Below are 15,158 nucleotides of genomic sequence, written 5' to 3'. Positions count from 1 at the left end.
CACAGCACTTATGCACATGTCTGTAATTTATTTCTATTAACATCTACCTCCCCTTCTTAGACTGTAAGCTTGTTGTAGACAGGGAATGTGTGTGCTTATTGTTATATATATCGTTTCCCAAGAGCTTAGTACAGTGTTCTGCACATAGTAAGCACTCAATATGATTGATAGAGTACAAAATAACAATATAACAGACACACTCCCTGCCCACAACAAACTTAGAGTCTAGACTGTGAGCCCTATATGGGGCGTGGACTGTATCCAACCTGATTAACTTGAACTTACACCAGTGCTTAGTACTCTGCCTGGCACACAATAAATGCTAAACAAATACCATAAAGGAAAAAAAGTGAGACAATTACCCTGATTTTTCCCATCTGAGAAAACAGAGTTATTTTGTTTGCCAGGGCAGGTGGGCGCAAGAGGACAACAAATGGACCAAAGTTCAACAAACCAGGGCCCTGGAAAATTAGGGAAATTCCTCTTTCCCGTCAGAAACTTCTCCTGGGGGTTCCCAGCTTCGGTAATCCACGGATCTCTGGAAGTCACGGTCCCATTTTGCCTCTGCCGTGCTACCGGGGAAGGTGGAGCAAAGGGCACACGAAGGCGTGTACTCTCCCTAGTGTACGGGCAGCCTCTCGGCCGGGAGGCCGGGGAACGAGCACACGCAATCGGCTCATCGATCCACCGCTCCGTAATAATAATAATTATGGTATCTGTGAAGCACTTACTATTTGCCAGCCACTGCACTAAAGACTGAGGTAGATAGATAATTGGGTGGGCCACAGTCCCTGTTCCACACTGGGCTCCCAGGCTTAACCCCCATTTTACAGACGAGGTAACTGAGGCCCAGAGAAGTGAAGTGACTCGCCCTAGGTCACGCAGCAGACAATTGGCACAGCCGACGTTCCCAAGGGGGATTTCTCCTAGCACAGTTACCGATTTATATTCCTCTCCCTCTGCCCCTCCAGCCTGTAAACTGGGTATGGGCGGGGAACAGGCCTACCACGACGGTTGTAGTGAACTCTCCCAGGCGCTCAGTATAGCGCTCCGCACCCAGTAAGCGTTCAGTAAATACCTTTGATTGATTACAGCCCTCCACACTGTACGAATGATCGAACAAATACGATTTTTTAAAAAGTGGGAAGTGACCGTTAGGCTGTGGATTTTTGGTAGAATGGCCACTAGGTGGCAGTCAGGGCCCACGCTTTCCTTTCCATCCATTCAATTCAATCCTATTTATTGAGCGCTTACTGGATGCAAAGCACTGTCCTAAGCGCTGGGGATCCCCCAACATAATAAACATACCCATTTCCTGCCCACAACGACCTAACAGTGCAGAGGGGGAGACAGAGATTAAGATCCATCAATCACTAAATAACAGATAGGGCCAGAATTCCTCCCAGCTCTGGGTGCACGAAATTTTCCTTCTCCAAATCGTCCACGCCCGACCCCCATCTTGCAGCAGTACTGACCGGGCTTCTTTAGTGTGCAATTATTCAGTGTGTATACGGATGAAGTGATGAAGGTGGCGGGCTCGATCGGGGTGTGTGCGAGGCCTCAGAGAGGGAAGGCCCGGAGCTGGGTGGGTCGTGATGGCTTGGGCGGGAGCCGTGGTGAAAACCAGCTGCCACAATGGTGGGGTGACAGTCGGGAGGCCTGTGAGCTCATTGTGGGTGGAGAATGTTTCTGTTTATGGTTCTACTGTACTCTCCCAAGCGCTTAGTTCAGTGCTTTGTGCTCCATAAATACGATCGAATGAATGTGGAGAAGAACCACCACATGGGAAAAATTTGATCGATAGGAAAGCAAGGCAACTTGAAAGAGCAGGGGGTCAGGAGACCCGGGTTCTTGTCCCAGCTCTGCCCCTGGCCTGCCGTGTGACCTTGGGCAAGTCCCTCAACCCCTCTGAGCCTCACTTTCATTCATTCATTCAATCGTATTTATTGAGCGCTTACTCTGTGCATAGCACTGTACTAAGCGCTTGGAATGTCCAATTCGGCAACAGAGACAATCCCTGCCCAATAACGGGCTCACAGTCTAAACGGGGGAGACAGACAGCAAAACCAAACAAGTAGTCTGGCGTAAATATCATCAAGGTAAATCTGTAAAATGAGGGTGTCATTCCCTGCCTCGCAGTAGAGGTGTGGGTGTGTGGATGAAAAAGGACGGTGCGCGGGAACAGAAAGAAAACCTGGCAGGGAATGAGATTGTAAGCTCACTGTGGGCAGAGAGGCACTTAATACAGTGCTCTGCACAGAGTATGTGCTCAGTAAATACGACTGAAAGAATGGACTGAATGAGACCCCGGCTCCAAGCCCACGCCCTCCCAACAATCTTAGAGCCAGAGCCATACTGGGCAGAAGACCTCGCCCACCCTGACCGGTTGGTAGCCCAAATTCCAATTCGGCCTGGAGTTGGCCCGGCCTGGCTTGGATCCCTCCGGTCGGGCCGGCTCCGGTCTGAGCGAGACCTCCGGCCGTGAGGACGGCGATGATCTCACTCCAGGTGGTCCCCGTCGTCGAAGCAGGCGGGGGGACCTGGCCCGGGGTCTGGGCGTCTGGCCCTGAGCCGCAGCTTTGAAGTCCAGGTGGCTGGAGGAGCTGGAACACCACACCTGGGAGGCCCTGCCTCAACCCCTGCCCACCGGGAGCGGTTCCTGGTGGAGGTGGGTGGGTGGGCGGGCCGGAGGGGCACACTCCTGAAAACTGGTTAGATATTTCAGCTCCCTCCAGACTAAATTTATTATGGGCAGAACATGTCTGCTAATTCTGCTGTACTCTACTCTCTCAAGCGCTGAGGACAGTGCTCTGCACATAGGAAGCACTCAGTAAATACCATTGATTGATTTCAGGTAGGCACTCCCGTCTGCAGAGCAGAATCAGTTGAAAGGGTCGCTTTCCCCAAGAGGCAGCAGAGCAGCTCCAGAGGAAGCCCGAGCACACGAGCCCGTGAGCGTGGCCATCCCATCCCGGGTCAGACTGCCGTCCTCCCAGGGCAGGGCTCTGCCTCCGACAGGGAAACTGGGATTTCTGCACTGTACTCTTGGAAGCCCACCCTTCTGGCCAAGAAAAGAGCAACCAACACACCCGACTCTCCCCTAGTGACGCAGCACAGACCATCCAGCCCCTCTGTCTCTCCCCTTTCCAACCCTGACTGTCCCCATTGACCCAGCACGGACCGTCCAACCCCCCCTGACTCTCGCCCCGGTGATCCAGCACGGACCAAACACCTCCTGACTTTCCCCTCTCCATCTCTGACTCTCTCCTGGTGACCCAGAACAGACCTTCCTGCACCCCTTGACTTTCCCCTCTGTTCTCAGCTTCCTGTAGGAACAGCTAAGCCTGTTCTTACCTCACTTCCCACTGGAGGAAGAAGATTTTCTGGCTGTACTCTCCCAAACTGCTCTGTACACAGTACGCTCTCAATAAGTACAACTGACTGATGGATTGGCCCGAACCTGCTGATCTCCAGCTCCAATCAAAGTGCTTGGGAGCCCGCAATATAACAATACATATACACATTTCCTGCCCACAGAGAGTTTATAAGTCTAGAAGGGGAGACAGACATTAATATCAATCATTAAATAACAAATATGGACACAATTCCTCCCAGCTCTGGGTGCACGAAACTTTACTTCTCCAAATTATCTACCCGCGTGCCCCATCTTATCCCGTTGAGGGGGGGATTAGAGGGGACAGCCCTAGTCCATGTGTGTTCTGTCCACCCTGGTATCAGTCCTGTGCAATCCAACGGTTTGGGGTTAAATGACTTTCAGGTTTTAATTAGAATTAGCAGACAAGTTCCCTGCCCTAATCTCCCAGCAGACTGAGCTGGACCTGCCTGCAGACAATGCTGGTGCTCTTTATGCCCACCCTCAGGTGCTGAGAACAATAATAATAATAATTTAGGTATTCATTAAGTGCTTACTATGTGCCAAGCACTCTTCTAAGCACTGGGGTAGATACAAGATAATCAGGTCAGACGGTTTCTGTCTGGGTCTTAATCTCCATTTTACAGCTGAGGCCCAGAGAAGTGAAGTGACTTGCCCAAAGTCACACAGCCGACACGTGGCAGAGCCAGGATTAGAACCCTCGTTCTCTGACTTCCAAACCGGGGCTCTTTACCTCTCAGAAAAGGCTGGGGTCTCCCGGCTAGGAAGGCAGGGTCTCCGGGGGTCGGGTGGGGGGGTGGGGGGGGCAGGTGGGCTGGTCAGCAGGTTATTAGGCCAAGGACCCGGCCTGTGCCCGAGCAGCTGGAGGAGCCATCAGGGGCCCGGGGCCAGGGGCCAGATGCAAGCTCCACGAGGAAGGCGGTGGTTTGGGGGAATCCAAGAACCCTTGGAAGCCCAGCGCTCAGCCTCTCCCCGCACCACACCCCGTCTCATTATAAACATCCAGAAAATTGCAGGGTCCTTGTGCCTAATTAGCAGTGCCGGACGGCTGGGAAGCACCAGCCCGCTGCTCCGTCCCACTGGCACCGCTGCAGAGGGGCAGGTTTGCCCGCCGAAGCGAATCTCAAACTCGGGCGAAGCGCTTGGGTCCCCCGTGGCCTCCCCTCACCCAGGCCACGTCGACCGGTCAGAAAATGTTTGGGAAGCAGCACGGCCTAGTGGATAGAGCCCGGGCCTGGGAATCAGAAGAACCTGGGTTCCAATTCCGGCTCCACCTCTTGTCTGCTGTGTGACCTTGGGCAAGTCACTTCACTGGGCCTCAGGCACTTCATCTGTAAAATGAGGATGAAGACCGTTAGCCCCATATGCGACGGGGACTGTGTCCAAGCTGATTAGCTTGTATCTACTCTAGTGCTTAGAACTGTGCTTGACACATAGTAAGCACTTTACAAATATTATTATTAAAATTATCTTTCTAGGTAGCCAATTAGTCCAGCCAACTCTCGACTCTCCATGGCATAGGGGCAGGGGCTCTAGAGTGTAAGCTCCTTGTGAGCAGGGAATGTCTTATATTATTGTCCTCTCCCAAGCGCCTAATACAGTGTCCTGCACACAATAAAAGCTCAATTAATACAATTCACTGCATCAAGGGAAAGCCGGTGGGAAACGGTCACAAAGGTCCACAGAAAAGTTAAGTGACTATAATAATCTCCTCCAAGAGGCCTTTCCTGACTAACCTTTTTATCCCATCCCAGTTTCCCTTCCATGTCATCAATGCACTCACTCCTTTAATACTCAATCCTCCCCTGCCCCAAAGCACCCACATAAGCTCCCTCTCGACTAAGCGCTTTGTGGGCAGGGAATACGTCTGCCAACTCTCTTACTTTGTACTCTCCAAAGTGCTTAGTACAGTGCTCAGCACACAGGAAGTGGTCCGAAAATTGGATGGCTTATGTGCACATCCTTTTGCTCTGGCATTTCCCTACCTGCAAATGATTTTAATGTCTGTCTCCCCCTCTGGTCTGAAACCTCCTGAGGGCAGGGATTCATGTCTCCTGAGGGTAGGGATTCATGAGAAGCAGCGTGGCGCAGTGGAAAGAGCACGGGCTTTGGAGTCAGGGCTCATGAGTTCGAATCCCAGCTCTGCCACTTGTCAGCTGTGTGACTGTGGGCGAGTCACTTAACTTCTCTGTGCCTCAGTTCCCTCATCTGTAAAGTGGGGATTAAGACTGTGAGCCCCACGTGGGACAACCTGATTCCCCTGTGTTTACCCCAGCGCTTAGAACAGTGCTCTGCACATAGTAAGCGCTTAACAAATACCAACATTATTATGTCTACCAAGCTGATTGTTCTCCCATGAGTGCTTAGCCCAATGTTCTGAACCCGGTAAGCAGTCCCTTTATTTATCTCCCCCTCACAGCCCCACAGTGCTTATGTACATATCTGAAGCAGTGTGGATCGGTGGAAAGAGCCGGGGCTTGGGAGTCAGGGGTCATGGGTTCTAATCCCAGCTCCGCCACTTGTCTGCTGGGTGACCTTGGGCAAGATACTTCACTTCTCTGTGCCTCAGTTCCCTCAACTGTAAAATGGGGATGAAGACTGTGAGCCCCACGTGGGACAACCTGATGACCTTTTATCTACTCCAGCGTTTAAAACAGTGCTTGGCCCGTAGTAAGCCCTTAACAAATACCACTATTATTATTATTATTCTATTCATGTCTGTCTCCCCCTCTAGACTGCAAGCTCGTTGAGGGCAGGGAATGTGTCTGTTACATTGTTATATTGTCCTGTCCCGAGCCATTAGTGCAGTGCTATGCACCCAGTAAGGACTCAATAAATTCGACTGACGATCAATAAAATACGATTGATTGAGTTGGCTCCAAGCGGGGACCTTTCAGTTCCTTTAGAAATCCGCCGTGCGCAGGCAGAGTTTGAGCCAGCAGGGGGCAGCAAAGGCCAGAGTCGTTTAATAATGTTGGTTATTTTTTAAGCGCTTATTATGATAATAATAATAATAATAATGTTGGTATTTGTTAAGCGCTTACTATGTGCCGAGCACTGTTCTAAGCGCTGGGGTACATACGGGGTCATCAGGTTGTCCCACGTGAGGCTCACAGTCTTCATCCCCATTGTACAGAGGAGGTCACTGAGGCCCCGAGAAGTGAAGTGACTTGCCCCAAATCACCCAGCTGCCAGGTGGAAGAGGCGGGATTAGAACCCATGACCTCTGACTCCTAAACCCGGGCTCTTGCCACTGAGCCACGCTACCTTTGTGTCAGGGACCCAGGAATCCGGGCCGGTGGGGGAGAGGGAGGAGGAAGATTTGAGCAACCCAAACTCCAGAACCAAAGTGGCCCCAGCTCTCCATCTCCCGTCCTGTTGGGCCCCGCGGGCCGGGCCTAATGACAGCAGTGAAGCCTAATGGATAGAGCCCGGGCCTGGGAGACAAAAGGAGCTGGGTTCTAATCCTGACTCTGGAGACTGTCTGCTGTGTGACCTCGGTCAAGTCACTTCACTTCTCTGGGCTTCAGTTCCCACCTCTGTAAAATGGAGATTAAGGCTGTGAGCTCCATGTGCGACCGGGACTGTGTCCAACCCGTCCACCTTCTATCTACACCAGCGCTTAGAACAGCCTCTGACACATAGTAAGCGCTTTGCTGTGAGCCCCATGTGGGACAACCTGATTACTTTGTACCTCCCCCAGCGCTTAGAACAGTGCTCTCCACATAGTAAGCGCTTAACAAATACCATCATTATTATATTGAGAAGCAGCGTGGCTCAGCGGAAAGAGCACGGGCTCTGGAGTCAGAGGTCATGGGTTCGAATCCCGGCTCGGCCACTTGTCAGCTGTGTGACTTTGGGCGAGTCACTTAACTTCTCGGTGCCTCAGTTACCTTATCTGTAAAATGGGGATTAGGACCGTGAGCCCCAAGTGGGACAACATGATTCCCCTGTGTCTCCCCTAGCGCTTAGAACAGTGCTCTGCACATAGTAAGCGCTTAACAAAATACCAACATTATATTGTACTTTCCCAAGTGTTTAGTACAGTACGCTGCACCTAGTAAGCCCCCACAAATACGATTGATTGATTGAACAAACAGCATCCTCTTCCCCCGAGGGGCCGCCAAGGAGGGGTCCACCCAACCCCAAGCGCCGGTTTTGGTGGGGAACAAGCCCCCCTGGGTTTGGTGTTTTGCCAAATACACACTAGTAGGGACAGGCTGTTGCCGGGTAGAAGTCACTTCACCTCAGCGGACCCTTCCAGAAGGCCAGAAGACAAGAAGGAGGGTCGAAAGCAGCCAGAGTCTCCCCAAAAAGATCCAGTCCAGCACCCTGTTCACCGTGGGACCACCATCTGGAAACCCCCCCCCCCACCGTGGGACCACCCACCCAATGCTCCAAGCTAGTCAGTTGCGGGGCTGCGAGTATCTTTTCTAACCTGAGCAGGTTTTCTTTTCTTTAATGGTATTTGTTAAGCGCTTACTAAGTGCCAGGCATTGCATCAAATGCTGGGGTAGATACAGCCCACGTCACACAGGGACTCACTGTCTTGATCCCCGATTTACAGATGAGGAAACAGAAGCACAGACAATAATAATAATCATCATCATGTTGGTATTGGTTAAGCGCTTACTATGGGCCGGGCACTGTTCTAAGCGCTGGGGTAGATACAGGGTAATCAGGTTGTCCCACGTGAGGCTCACAGTTAAATCCCCATTTTACAGATGAGGTAACTGAGGCACAGCGAAGTGAAGCGACTTGCCCACAGTCACACAGCTGACAAGTGGCAGAGCTGGGATTCAAATTCATGACCTCTGACTCCCAAGCCCGTGCTCTTGCCACTGAGCCAAGCTGCTCCTCTAGACCAGCAAAGTGACTTGCTCAAGGTCACGAAACAGACAAGTGGTGGAGTCGGGATTAGAACCCAGGTCTTTCTGACTCCCAGGGCTCTAACCACTAGACCACGCTGTTTCTTGCCTCTTTGGGGTCAGAATGTTCAGGTTTCCTCCTCCCTCAGGTGGGGAAGGGTGTGTCATTCCCACCTTGGTGGAAAGACAGTGGATTGTATAATAATAATTTAATAATGTTGGTATCTGTTAAGCGCCTACTATGTGCCGAGCACTGTTCTAAGCGCTGGGGTAGACACAGGGGAATCAGGTTGTCCCACGTGGGGCTCACAGTCTTAATCCCCATTTTACAGATGAGGTCACCGAGGCACCGAGAAGTTAAGTGACTTGCCCAAAGTCACACAGCTGACAAGTGGCCGAGCCGGGATTCGAACCCATGACCTCTGGCTCCAAAGCCCGTGCTCTTTCCCCTGAGCCGCGCCGCTGCCATGCACTGTTCTAAGCACTGGGGTAGATCAAGGAACATGTCTACCAACTCTATATTGCACTCTCCCGTGCTCCGCACACAGTAAGCGCTCAATAAATACGACTGAATGAATGCTTAGTTCAGTGCTCCGCCTACAGTAAATACTCAATAAAAGTGGCTGATTGATTGAAAGAGCGTACAGCTGGCAATCAGAGCACCTGGTGCTACTCCCAGCTCACTTCCTAGCTTTGAGACAGTCATTTCACTTCCCTGTGCCTCAATCTCCTCATCTGGAAAACGGGTATCCAATACTTGTTCCCCCCACCTCTTTAGACTGTGAGCCCCGCGCAGGACCGGTTCTCCGCCTGCCCTGATTATCTTATATCTACCTCAGTGCTTGGCACCTAAAAAGCACACGGTAAATACCACAATTATCTGTAAAATGGGTTCAGGATCCCTGCGCGCTCCGTCTCTCCTAATCCACCGTGGGACGGGGCCTTTGTCCATTCTGATTATTTTAGACCAATCCCAGGGCTTAGTACAGAAAGCGCTTCACCAACAGCCTCGTAATCATCGTGATGATTATCCGAGTGAAAGTTTTTTTCCGGTGTTCAGGAAGCAATTTCACGGAGAGGGGCCCGGGGGCAGTGCCCACGCTGGGCTGAAAAGAGACCGAGTCCCTACCTTCCGTTACTAAGCAGCAACCCAGAGCGCTCTCCTATTTGGAGAGTTGGCTAACAAGGCACAGAGGTTTGCAAGCGACGACGGGGGGGTCGGTGTATACACATGTCTAGATACACACACGTGGCGGCGACCAGGGTTTCACACCCTCGTGCGTTGCCATGGAGAGGTGGGTACCACACTCCCGCAGGCAGTCAGGCGGCTGGCAGCGTGTTTGGATTTGAGGCGGGGATTTAGGTGGCGGCCTGCCAAGCGCTATAAAACCGTCAGAGATTAATGAGGGGCTGGGGGGAGACTGCACTCAGGCCCCGCAAAGGGGAGCTGGAAATGTACCAAGCGCACGAACCACCGAACGAATGGAAAAATTTTAGTCGCCCCTTATTGAACTCCCGTGGTCGCCCGCCTGACCCAGGCAATTACTGCATGGCTCGGTGGCAAGAACACGGGCTTGGGAGGCAAAGGACGTGGGTTCTAATCCCCCCTCCGCCACTTATCTGCCGTGTGACCTTGGGCAAACCACTTGGCTTCTCCGTGCCTGTTTCCTCATCTGTAAAATGGGGGTGAAGACTGGGAGCCCCACGTGGGACCACCTGATGATCTTGGGCTTGGCACCTTCTAAGCGCTTAAGAAATATCATTAATTAATGAGGTCCCGGAGGATGGAAAGCTTATTCTCCGATGAGTGAGTGAGGCACCGACTTGGCTCCCGAAAGGCCTCACCCCTGGAGGTGAAGCAATCGATCAATAATAGTCGGGGGGGGGGGGGTCCACGGGGTGCAGAGCATCGTGCTGAGCATTTCACAACACACGGTAGGTGTAAGAGACGTGCAAAGCTCCCTTGAGAGGGGGAGGGTGCCAATCCAACAGTCGCTCTCCTAATCGCGCAGCCCCCAAACAAATCTGCCCAAACCTCCAAAAACCTTGGGGGGGAAAAGGGGAGTCGGGGCAGGAAGAGACCCCCTCCCCACCCCTTATGTCTTGTGCCCCCATCACCCATCTGGCGACATTCCTCTTGCAAAAGGCAACATTAAAATCAAGGCCCTACCAGGCTCTGAAACCTGGCATTCACCGAGCCCGTTCCTGTAGCCCCTCTGCGGGCACCGGTGCCAAGGCTGGGGCCCGGGACCTGCCGAGCCCCCCTCAAGCTCGGGGCAGCAGCAGACACCCCCGGGCTTCCTCTCTGGGCCCGGCGGGAGTAAGAGGGATTCGAGGAAGAAGAAAGGAGGGACAGATGGGGAGGGGGAGAGAAAGGGGAGAGGGGAGGGTAAGAGGGAGAAGGGAGAATGTGAGGAGGGGGACGGAAGGGGTCGGGGCACCGTGGGCGAGGCCCGGGCAGGAGGGAGGGCAGGTCAGAGGGGGGGGAGTTGAGTGGGGAGGGGGCGCCGGACCCCTGGACGCCCTCGGGCCCCCGGCCTAGGCAGCCCTGACCTGCGGTGACCGCGGACCAACCCCGAAATCGCGTCTTACCTGAGTCGTTGTCCAGGGTCGGGACGAGAAGAGCAGAGAAGAGACCCCGCCAGGGCCGGGGCGAGGTGACCTCGGGGAGGAGACCCCCGCCGGACAGTGCTCCGGTGGCCAGGGCCGGGGCAAGGTGACCGTAGGGAGGAGACCCCCGCCGGACCGTCCCTTGGTACTGTGAGCCCGTCTGTGGCCGAATTGTCCCTTCCAAGCGCTTAGCCCAGCGCTCTGCACATAGTAAGCGCTCAGTAAAAACGATTGAGTGAATGGCCGGGATAGGGCGAAGTGACCTCAGGGAGGAGACCCCCGCCGGACCGTCCCGGGACGATCACGGCGGGGCGGGGTCGGGGGCGATGAGGGGCGGGACGAGGGGAAGCACGTAGCAGGAGGGAAACAGGTGGCAGGAGGGAAGAAGCTCGTGGAAGGAGGGAAACAGGTGGCAGGAGGGAAGAAGCACGTGAAAGGAGGAAAACAGGTGGAGGGGGCAGGCCTGGAAGCTCCGTCGGGGGTCCCGGAGGAGGAGGGGAAGGGGGCCAGCACCTTGGGGTCACCTTTGCATTGATACACTTAATAATAATGTTGGTATTTGTTAAGCACTCACTATGTGCCGAGCACACTGTACTCAGCGCTAGGGTAGATACCGGGTCGTCAGGTTGTCCCAGGTGAGGTTCACAGTCTTCATCCCCCTTTTACAGATGAGGTCACTGAGGCACCGAGGAGGGAAGTGACTTGCCCAAAGTCACGCAGCTGACAGGTGGCGGATCCGGGATTAGAACCCACAACCTCTGACTCCTAAACCCGTGCTCTTTGCACTGAGCCACGCTGCTCCACTTCCACCGTTAGCGCTTTTGATGTGAATAATGACTTATGGCACTTTTTAAGGACTTATATTCATGCATTCATTCAATAGTATTTATTGAGCGCTTACTATGTGCAGAGCACTGTACTAAGCGCTTGGGATGAACAAGTCGGCAACAGAATATGCATCATCATCAGTATTTATGATGGGCTTGGGAGTCAGAGATCATGGGTTCTAATTCCGGCTCCACCGCTGGTCGGCCGGATCACCTCCGGCAAGTCACTTAACTTCTCTGTGCCTCAGTGGCCTCATCTGTAAAATGGGGATGAAGACTGTGAGCCCCACAAAGGACAACCTGATCACCTTGTACCGCCCCCAGCACCTAGAACAATGCTTGGCACATAGTAAGCACTTAACAAATACCATTATTATTATTATTGAGTGCTTACTAGGTGCAGAGAACTATACTAAGCATTTGGGAAAGTACAGTGTAATAGATCTTATTTATCGAGTGCTTACTGTGTGCAGAGCACTCTACTAAGCGCCTGGGAAAGTACAACAATATACAGTGACATTGCCTGTCCTCAACGATCTTACAGTCTGTGGGGAGAGACGGATATCAATACAAATAAATAAAAATACAGACGTGTACATAAGTGTTGTGGGGCTGGGAAGGGGGAAGAGCAAAGGGAGCAAGTCGGGGCGATGCAGAAGGGAGTGGGAGATGAGGAAAAGTGGCGCTTAGTCTGGGAAGGCCTCTCGGAGGAGATGGGCCTTCAGGAAGGCTTTCAAGGAGGGGGAGAGGAATGGTCTGGTGGATTTGAGGAGGGAAGGCGTTCCAGGCCAGAGGCAGGACGGGGGCCAGGAGTCGGCGGTGAGGCAGGTGAGATGGAGGCCCGGTAAGAAGGTAGACACTAGAGGAACGAAGTGTGTGGGCTGGGTTTTAGAAGGAGATAAGCGAGGCGAGGCAGGTAGGGGCAAGGTGATAGAGGGCTTTAAAGCCAGTGGTGAGGAGCTTTTATTTGATGTGGAGGTGGATGGGCAACCACGGGAGTATTTTGAGGAGGGGGGTGACATGTCCTGAATGTTTTTGTAGAAAAATGATCCGGGCAGCAGAGTGAAGTCTGAACTGGAGTAGGGAGAGACAGGAGGCTGGGAGGTCAGCAAGGAGGCTGATGCAGGACTCATTCCTCATGCCCTCCTGCCTGCCTGGAACTGCCTCCCACCTCAAATCTCACAAACCACAACTCTGTCCATCATCACTACCCTTCGGAAATCCCTCCTCCTCCTGGAAGCTTTCCCTGATTAATCTCAAATCTCCCTAGGTCATAATCCAACTTGCATCCCAGCACCTTTGCATTTATGCACTTCTACTGGTAGGGCTTTTGATGTGAATACTTATTTAACTATTTAAGGACTTCTCTGCCTCCTCATCATCATCATCATCAGTATTTATTGAGTGCTTACTATGTGCAGAACACTGTACTGAGCCCTTGGGAGAGTACAATACGAGGTTGGCAGACATGTTCCCTGCCCAAAACAAGCTTACAGTCTAGAGGAGGAGACAGGCATTTTTATCCATCTTTCCAGCCTCTTCCTTCTAGCTGTAGCTCGTCTTAGTGCCTGCTTCCCCTGGTAGATTGTATGCTTCTTGTGGTCAAGGATCGTGTCTACTGTTCTCTCGCAAGGCGTTCTCAGGCCCCTTTTCTCCTCGGGACAGAGTGATTTCATGGGCAGCTGGCAGTGATAAATCTCTAAAGGGCCCCAGGACCCAGGGCCCCGCGTTGGGGGCCCTCTGTGGTAGCCCTTCCTTTGCCGCTCGGAGCCACAAGCTGAATGCCAGATCTTCACTCAACACCTGCTTTCCCACGGTCTCCGAAGTCACTTCCCGCGCTGCTGGCCGCATCGGTCCCATCCCACAAGCTACTGCGCTTCGCCTCGGGGCCGGCCTCCAGAGGGATCGGCCTCCAGAGGGACCACGGCTCCCAGCCCGGTCTCGGTCTCCTCCCCCTCCGACTCTGCTTGGCATCCTCAAACCCAGAGCTTTTACTTTCCACAAACTGTTTTAAAGGCAACGTGTCAAACTGCCTGGGATTTCGCAAGGTTGGACATTAACGCTTGAGGTCCTTGGGTTGACTACTTTAAAAATTTAGGTAGGTTAGTCAAAATCAAAACGCGGGTTCCTAGCCAAACAATCAAACCCCACACCAGTACTAGAAATATTCTGGTTTGGTGGAGATGAGTGAACACGGCCCTGGGAAGAGCAGGCAGGAAGAGAGCATTTCCCTGACCCAAGCAGAGTCTAACATAGCAGTAGATCATAAGAAGCATCCTGACTTGTTCTCCGGGGATGGAAAAGCCACCAAGCACGGGATGGTCAATGCATTATGGCCCAGCAGCAGGACGATGAGGGATCAGGTCGTCGGGCAGCAAGGGGTGAGGCCCGGGACCCAGAAACTAAGACCTCGACTCCAGGGAGAACCAAGCTCGGTCATTCTCCCCGCGGGAGGAAATCCAAGGCTCGGGATCTGCTTCGGACTTGGTACCACTCATTCTTGGACCGGTTTTGGTTCCCTCCAGTGAGGTCTGGAAGCCCCAAACCTCCCAGACAAAACGAGTAGCAGTGAGGTCTTAATGGAAAGAGCACGACCCGGGAGCCAGAATCTAATCCCCGCTCTGCCACATATCTGTGTGACCTCAGGCAAGTCGCTTCACTTCTCTGGGCCTCCGTTCCCTCATCTGTAAAATGTAAGCCCCATGTGGGACAGGGACTGTGACCAATTCGATTATCTTGGGTCTACCCCAGCACCAATATGGTGCTTGGCACATAGTGAGTGCTTAACAAGCATCACAATTATTATACCAACAACCCACTATGCCAGCTCCACTCCCCTCCAGCCTTCCTCCTTCTCCTGGCCTGCTGCATCTGACCCCAGCCTGAGCCCACAAAGCCCTCACTCGCCCAAGTTGAGCCAGAGGAGCCGGGCGGCTTGCTAGAGGATCCTTGCCCTCCAGGGCCCCAAGGAAATGTGCCATCCTTTGCTCTCCCCAGACAGCGAAGATGGTGTTTCCAGGGCCAGCAGGCGGGGAGCGGAGCGGGGGTCGGCCTGTAGGCTGGGTGTTTTCCCGGGGTGGTGGCCGGAGAGGCCGTGACGGTCCCCACCGCCGCCAGCACTACCTCCTGGTTTTCCGTTTGGGTCCGGGAGCCGGGGAACGCAAAAAAGCCGGGGAGACCGTGGCTCATCGTGTCTTCCGGGGACGGAGAGCCAGTTCTCTAGCCAGGCCAGTTCCTCCTCCCGCAAACCTCTGCCGAAGATCCCCTTCTCCTTGCCTTGCGCGACACGCTAGCTCCCACGGGCCCGGGTGTCACCCGCTCGCCTTCCGGGTCCAAACGGTCGGTTCGGAAGGTCCTGGTCGACCCCTGTGCGTGAATAGTCGAGCGCCATTACAACCCGGTTGGGGACGTCCGCGTGGTTCCGACAGTCTCCCTTCCGAACAGAGATACTGTTTCAAT

Source organism: Ornithorhynchus anatinus, chromosome 12 (assembly GCF_004115215.2).
Source record: "Ornithorhynchus anatinus isolate Pmale09 chromosome 12, mOrnAna1.pri.v4, whole genome shotgun sequence".
Classification (NCBI taxonomy): Eukaryota; Metazoa; Chordata; class Mammalia; order Monotremata; family Ornithorhynchidae; genus Ornithorhynchus; species Ornithorhynchus anatinus.
Note: the sequence above shows the minus strand (reverse complement) of the source record.